At 26.2% G+C, this 6573-nt stretch overlaps 1 long non-coding RNA gene across 1 annotated transcript; it reads left to right on the top strand.

The window, feature by feature from the left end:
* The first annotated feature begins 1922 nt into the window (after positions 1–1922).
* Positions 1923–2785, top strand: LOC124898146. Its single transcript, XR_007054931.1, has 4 exons — positions 1923–2062; positions 2209–2368; positions 2454–2561; positions 2646–2785. It is a non-coding gene; the product is annotated as an uncharacterized LOC124898146 (long non-coding RNA).
* The last annotated feature ends 3788 nt before the right edge of the window (positions 2786–6573 follow it).

The raw sequence follows: 6573 nt of genomic DNA, 5'->3' as shown, positions 1-6573 counted from the left end.
ACATAATTATTGGTTACTAAAAATTATTTACTTTTTTTTTTAGTTCAAAAATCGCCCACAAGTGGTTGGTTTTTAAAAATATTTTTTAATTATATTTTTTAAAAAAATGACCATAAGTGATAGATTTTGTTGTTTTTTTTTTTTAAATTTTTATTTGTAAAATAAATAATAATTAATATAAAAATTATATAAATAATTATTTTGAAATTTTAAAATATAAAAGCGACCACATGTGGTCGTTTTTTTAGAAATTTTTTTTTTAAAAAAAAAAACCGACCACTTGTGGTCGATTTTTTCCGACCACAATGTGTGGTCGATTTTTCGGATTTTTAGTAGTGGATCACAAAATGTGGACCTAAGTCAAACCTATCCTTTAAAGGCTCAAAATCATAAACTCAAATAATGCACTCCCGAATGCATTGAAGATCGTACCAACCATCCCCACAACTCTTAAATCAGATAAGTCCGCAACGGGAAGGGACAAAATGATCAAAACGCAGAAAATTTTAAAATCACAATATAAATTATTACAATTAGTTACATAAAAATAAAATAATCACATAACTAATTTGGTGTTTGATTGACAATATTGTATTATCTGTATATATTGAATACTAAATAATCAGAGCGCATGATTAGCCATACAGAAAGTAAATGGTATAAATGCAATATCTATATATATATAAAAACAAAACAATATCAAGACAAGATGCCACGTGTCAACCTATTAAAATAGCAACGTGGTAATTTTTAAGACAATATTAAAAAATATTTTAAGATAAAGTTAAAAATATTAAGTATTTGAATTTGAATAAATTATCCTTTTACAAAAAAGATTTTCATTATCTTAAAAATAGAAACTAATAATTAAAGAGTTCTAATAGATATATCCTATTTCAAACTTATCTATTATAAAATTTAAATGTTATAAAATATATTTAAATATTATATAAAATATAACATTATGAAAATAAATAATAATAATAATAATAATAAATAAATAAACAAATAGTAGTAGTGGCAATACATATAATACAAACAGTAATAGGAGTAGTAGTAGCATTAATAATAATATTATTCAAGTAAAAACGTAGTAGTAATAATAAAAAATAAATGAATAAATAAACTAAATATTAAATAAAAAATAAAAATATAATAATAATATAAATAATAAATAGTAGTAATAAGAAAAAATAATAATAGTAGTAGACCTCATAATATTAAGTTTAGGATGATATATTTAACAAAAAAATATTAATCAAGAGATAATAATAATAATAATAATAATAATAATAATAATAAACAATAATAATTGTAGTAGTGATAGTAAAAGACACGTAGTAGTAATTTTTTAATTTAGAAAAAAATATTGCAGTAACAACAACAACAACAACAATAATAGTAGTAGTAATAATAATAATAGAATAAAACTATTAATCATAGTAAAAATTAAAATTTCGAAATATTAATCAATTTGATTTTGAATTTATCCACCTAATTAATTTTTTAAAGAATAGAATAAAACTTATCATGAAGCATTTAATTAAATGTGGTAACTAGGGAGAGATAACAATCAATCCTTAATTCAGGCAACTAGGACTCTTTTGGGGAGTAATCACACGGTTAAACAAATAAATACTAAATTAAATATGATAATTGTCTGGCCACAATTCAAGCAAATGTTTGTATTTGAAATTATCAAAATTTTGAATTGAAAATAATTTACATCTCTTAATGTTCTTATGTTTTTGTTTTCATGATTTTCTAGCTCATTGATCAGCACAAAGATGTTCTGAACGATTCTAAAAACGAATATGAAAAGTTGTAGAAGACTATGGATGAGATGCGGTCATCCAAAGTTTTATGGCACTCATTCGGATATTTTCTTTCTTGCTTTTATTTATAAATGATTATGTAATCTAAGGCAAGTAGAGCTGTAGGTAGATGCTGACTACAAGTTACAAGATATGAAGAAGATTTATAAAGACTTGAAACTTACAGGGAAAGGATACAAGAAAAAACTCAACGATTTGCTTATTGCTCTGTCAAAGCATATTGAGTAGTAAGTCCTTGAGATTTCTTTCTGAATGAAAACATGTCTCACACTGTCCGCTTCCAGTCTCTTTCTAATGCACAGATACCCCCTCATCAAGTTATCCTTCTATTTGTTTGTAATAATTGTTTGTTGCATTTCTTCCCTCGGTATAGAATTCAGAAAGACTTGGTGGACCCGAAAAAGCTTCAGGCAACTCTAAGTGATGAAACTCTTGGTCAGACTTGTGATCGATCTGAAGACAGCTCTTGAGACAGTTTCACTTCTAGAAGCTCAACTGAAAGAGATGAACCCAAATTTTGACTCGATCTCTAAGTATGCACTCATAATCATTTATAGATAAGGTTGTAGCAGACTATGTCTCTTGATATTAATTGTTTATAGTTTCTACTGTCACTAGGTAGCGGAAGAAAGTATCTGTGTACAATGAAAGAGTTCAAAAGCTTAATTCTGTTACTCAAGAGCGCGATGATATTAAAAAATAATATGATGAGTAGAGGAAGAGAAGGTTAGTTCTGTCAAACCTTCAACTTTTATTTCTCTCTTCCATATGCCAATGCTTTTCCTTCATCGGCTTACAACATCTCTGTAGGTTGGATGAGTTTATGGCAGGTTTTAATACCGTATCTTTGAAGCTTTAAGAAATTATCAGGTATTCAGCTCAGTTTTGACTTGCTTTTCTTATCTAAAAAATTTTCCCATCTAATTCTCAAGTTAAATTTCATCTGGGTAAGTGATTCTGCCATTTGAAAATTGTAGGCATAGAGGAGTGAGGTGTTGTTGAGCAAAGATGGTAGCGTATCCTAATGTTATACATCATCCAGATTGTTTTCCAGTTATTATTATTGTTATAATAATAATAATAATAATAATAATAATAATAATAATAATAATAATAATAGAGAAGAATTATATAAAACCTAAAACAAATTAATTTATTTTTTTAATGAAAAATGTTAAAAGAGAACAAAAAGGGTAAAACATATGGAAAGGTTAAAATAAGTTGAGTTGATACTAATACTTTAGAATAAATATTATTAACAGAAAATAAATTTTTTATTTTATTTATTTTTATTATAGAAAACTCCTAATTGGTATCATTAATTTCAAATATATTTGTTTGCAAATTCAAAATATGTAAACTATACGATAATCATGACATTATAGAATCTTATCTTTCTATGATTCTAACAAATTTTAAAATCTTGAATTTGAAATATATTATTCCTTTCTTAGAAGAAAAATAAATTTCATTATCCTAAAATTAGAAATCTCCAATAGACTTTTACTATTTCAAACTGCTTACTTTTAAAATATAAATGATATAAAACAACAACAACAACAACAACAACAACAAGAAGTATGAAAATTTAAAAGAAAATAACAAATTATATGTGCTTAAATTTTTAATTAAGAGTTCTAATATTTAAAATTTGAAATTAGAAGTTTTATAATTGACACAACAAAGACTTTTAGTAGTTGAAATGAAATTAAATAATATTTTGTTTATATAAACAGTGTAGTTAGTAGTTGAAGTTGAATTGAGAAAGCAAAAAGCCAGAAATTTGAAATAGAAGAAAAGGAATACAATTATATCTCTTAATTTATTTAAAATATAAAGGTAAAAAATCAATAATAAAATTAATAATCATTTAATATTAATATTTTATTATTTTTTAGAAATAAGTTAATGAAATGTGATTGAAACAAATACAAATATCAGTTCTAATTTCAAATTCACGGTTGTTTTTAATATTTCATTATCTTTTGAAATCCGTTAATATGATATAACAAAAACTAATTAAATTTACAATTTAAAAGTAAATAAGTTAATATTTTTAGTAAATATTTTTTAAAAAAATATTCCCTCCATCGCGCGTGTACCTATACTAGTTCTCTTTTAAACTATATAATTCAGGTAGAACAATCTATTTAATTTACTATTAATCATAATACTCCTTTCTTTCGCTTTTACTCGTCACTATTTTTAAAATTAAATTTCTATTTTACATGTCACTTTTGACATATCAAAAAAAGACAAAAGAATTTTTTTATTTTATTCTTAGCATTAATTATTTATTCTTCAAATATTTTGAAGACATTTTACTCTAAAAATCAATTAATATAGGTAGTATGGTGAAGGAGTCATATCAATAATTATTTGCTTAATAATTATATCGTGTCAAAAAGTGATAAAGTAAAAAGAAACTAAGGGAATATATAACAATCTTTTCATTAATAATCATTACACAAAAATTAATCTCTGCATTGTATTTAATTTCCCATATAAGTTATACTAGCAAGTGTAATGAAGTACCACTTTACTAGTACTCCCTACATCTCAAGCTGTGTGATTTAGTTTGAATTTGCATTGTGTGTAAAAAATATGGAAAGATTTTATAATGTTTTAAAATTATCCATAAAATAAATAAATATTTAAATAGAAGAGTATATTTTTGTGGATTTTTTGTCAAATAAGTGAGACTCAATATTGATAAAATGCAGAGGTGGACCTACGTTTAAAATTGTGGTGCTCCGACACCTATTAAATTCGACGTAGAATAGATATAATAATATAAAAATGTATAAAAATTGATATAAGATGAAAAAAACACCTATGAAGTCAAGAAGATAGTTGAGTATTTTAATTTTCAAACGAAACCTTAAAACTTTGGATGTCAATATGTGCGTGTGAACCTCACGAACATCCACAATTCCTAAATCATGAATTCGCCATTGATAAAATGCATGTTGAATAGTGTCATTATATATTTGTCAAATACATTAATTTGTTATTCTTATTATATTGACTATAAAAAAAACGTTTCATATAAATTAAGATAGATAGAGCACTTTCTTTTCGGAAAGTTGAACTAGCAACACCCTAAAAGAGTGTAAAATTCCAAACATCATGGATGGAGCTAGGGAGCGTAAGGTTATTCAATCCAACTTTCTCTTTTGAAATTGAAAAAGTTAAATAGGATATGGCCGCCAGCAATTTAAGTGACTCAGCTTTAGACTATATGACCCCAAATAAACTTTGATTCAAAGTAAAGATAAATTATTGTTAAATCCTACCCCCACCCCCACTTTCTTCTGCCTGTTTTTACAGCCAACTCTCTACTTTCTTCTTTTCTATTTCTCTTTCACCCACTTTCGATGGTGACAAGCCACCAGCCCCGCCGCACTTAATTATTTGATCGAGTGAAGGAGTAATGATGGAAACAATGGAGTTTTGGGGATTTTTGGTCTCTCCTCTATTCGGGTCTTTCCCATTATGTTTTTATTGTGTATTACTCGTCTTCTCTATCTGGGGTTCTATCTTAAATCCCCATGTGCTCCTTCATAATCTCTAAAGGTCTTAACCGTGATGGGCGATCACTACCGAAGAAGATACCTTTCCCATCAAAACTCGTCAGTTCTTCGATGTTCATTCATTTATACATTACGTAATTATTGTATAATAACTGTGTAATGTATGTATAATTAGTGTGTGTATATATGTTGATTATATATTTATGATACACTTCATATACATAGTGTATACAAATTGTATGAGCACCCAATGTTTATTAATAGTGTATATGTGTCATATACAAGTGTCGATACAGTTTAAATATATACTCACACTTTTATATGACTTTCAAGTGTATAATAAATGTATTACTCTCTAATAAGAGGGAATGGGTAGGAGAAGCAAGCAGCTATCCGTCAACATGTCTGCTTTTTTTGCATGCTTCTTCTTCAGCTACTTGTTCCGTAATTTTACTATATCATCTCTAATTAATTATTATAAATTATTTATGTATTAAAAAATTAATAATATTTAATAAGAAATTAATATAGATATTTACAACATGTTTGCTTCAACTGCTTCAATCGTAACTTCATTAATATCGCTCTAAATTAATTATTATGTGTCATCTGAGTATTAAAAAATAATAATATTTGATAGAAAAGGTAAAAAATAATATGAAATGATAAATTAACTAAAGGGCAGGAGAAGCAGGCAGCTCTCCGTCAACACGCCTGTTTCTTCTTTAGCTGTTTGTTCCGTGATTTTACTATATCACCTCTAATTAATTATTATAAGTCATTTATGTATTAAAAAATTAATAATATTTAATAAAAAGTAAAATAAACATTTATGATGTATTTGTTTCAGTTGCTTCAATCGTAGCTTCATTAAATAACGTTCTTAATTAATTATTATGTGTCATCTGAGTATTAAAAAATAAGAATATTTGATAGCAAATGTGAAAAATAATATGAAATGATAAATTAACTATTGATATTTTAAATTAACTTGACGACTTATATGAGGTTCACTTAAAAAAAAATTATGATTTTCAATAAATATGGCTCATGCCTATACCATAGTAAACCCCACTAGAAATTTCGTCAGGAAAAGGCTGAGTGGAAGAGAATACCACTTACTTGGGGAGATTTTTTAGTTATCGCTTTTCTGACCTAGCGCTTGCCTCCGGAGGTGTCCTTCTCCTTTGTCTCTAAACTAGCAG

The sequence above is a fragment of the Capsicum annuum genome, chromosome 4 (genome assembly GCF_002878395.1).
Source record: "Capsicum annuum cultivar UCD-10X-F1 chromosome 4, UCD10Xv1.1, whole genome shotgun sequence".
Classification (NCBI taxonomy): Eukaryota; Viridiplantae; Streptophyta; class Magnoliopsida; order Solanales; family Solanaceae; genus Capsicum; species Capsicum annuum.
The sequence above is the reverse complement of the archived record's forward strand: the minus strand, read 5'-3'. Positions and strand labels throughout refer to the sequence as shown.